Below are 1,410 nucleotides of genomic sequence, written 5' to 3'. Positions count from 1 at the left end.
TTCTTATAACTGGCTTCCTCTTGATGCTTTCTTGCCCTTTGAGGAAAGGGTAAGGGGATATTCTTCTTCTCTACACGAATCTCTTCACTAGCCTCTTTTTCTTTTACTTCTACTTCTACATTCTTTTGCAACTATCATTAGTTACCACGGGATTATTCTGTTCCTGAACCATCTCATTCGTTTGCAGCCCACTCCTGATTGTGACCGCATTCACTTGTTTAGGATTAGCCTCAATGTCGCTAGGCAATGCTTCTTGTGGCCTTGTATTCTACGATCCTACGATTTGACCTAACTATAACTCCAGACTTCTTGTGAGTAATTGTTGACTCTTCAACTCAGCTGTAAATTATACTTGTTGAGCCTTCATGTCCACCACAAACTGTGCTTGTTGAGCCATAAGTTGCTTAAGCATCTCCTCCACATTACTATTTAAAGCAGTCGCCTGATTATTCTGAACCGGTTGTGGATTCGGTTGCACTATTCCCTTATACTGATTTGTATTTTGTACCTGATTTCCACCCTATGAAAAATTAGGGTGGTTCCTTCAATTTGGATTATACGTATTACTAAAATTCTGTTGACCCTGACAATTTACATTCCCCACATAGTTGACCGAATCTGGATTAACAGAACATGCATCTGCTTTATGCTCACCACTTCCGCAAACTTCACACCATGAATATACCTGTTGAACTATATTTATTGTGGCTGCTGGTTGTGTTGTACCCAACTTTAAGTTATTAAGCTGAGTAGTCATATAGTTCTGCATTGCTGCAATCTGTATTGCTGCAATCTGCGCTTGAGTCTGCATGCCAATCAGGATTTCCTTGTGCAATTTGATTCGGCAAGGTATACAATTCTTCATATGTTTTCTTTAAAGCTTGACCCCCTGCTATTGAATCTAAGAGAATCTTTGTGTTAGACTCAAGGCCTTCTATAAATGTATGCACCAAACATTATTCGATTGATGGTGATAAGGTCAACTTCTGAGCATGCCCTTGAATCTCTCCCAAGCTTGGTAGAGATTTTCTCTATATTTTTATCTAAAACTCAATATCTCACTCCTTAATCGTGCAGTTTTCTGAGATAGAAAAATTTGAATGAGAAACCTTCGAGCACAATCTTCCCATGTAGTAGTGATAGATTGGTATGGTTTAGCAAGTAGCCATCTCTTTGCTTCCCCCAGTAGAGAAAATGGAATGAGTGCTAATCTGACATAATCAGCATTTATATCTTTAGGAATATATGTGTTGCTTCTCTCCAGGAAGGTTTGTAAGTGCTGCTGCGGATCCTTGTATGAAAGTCCCTGAAATTCTCCCGCAGATCTCAATAATTGCACCATATTTTGTTTCAATTCCCATCAACCTCCTAGTTCAGGCTTCAGAATACTGTTAGTCATAAGGTGTGTAA

The 1,410-nt window shown here is 39.1% G+C and overlaps 1 non-coding gene across 1 annotated transcript; it reads left to right on the top strand.

Annotated features, from left to right (window-relative positions):
• The first annotated feature begins 965 nt into the window (after nt 1-965).
• LOC124889871 lies at nt 966-1,072 on the top strand. The gene has a single exon (XR_007048784.1). It is a non-coding gene; the product is annotated as a small nucleolar RNA R71 (small nucleolar RNA).
• The last annotated feature ends 338 nt before the right edge of the window (nt 1,073-1,410 follow it).

This window comes from Capsicum annuum, chromosome 12 (genome assembly GCF_002878395.1).
Source record: "Capsicum annuum cultivar UCD-10X-F1 chromosome 12, UCD10Xv1.1, whole genome shotgun sequence".
In the NCBI taxonomy this organism is placed as follows: Eukaryota; Viridiplantae; Streptophyta; class Magnoliopsida; order Solanales; family Solanaceae; genus Capsicum; species Capsicum annuum.
This window is presented reverse-complemented; position numbering and strand designations above follow the sequence as displayed.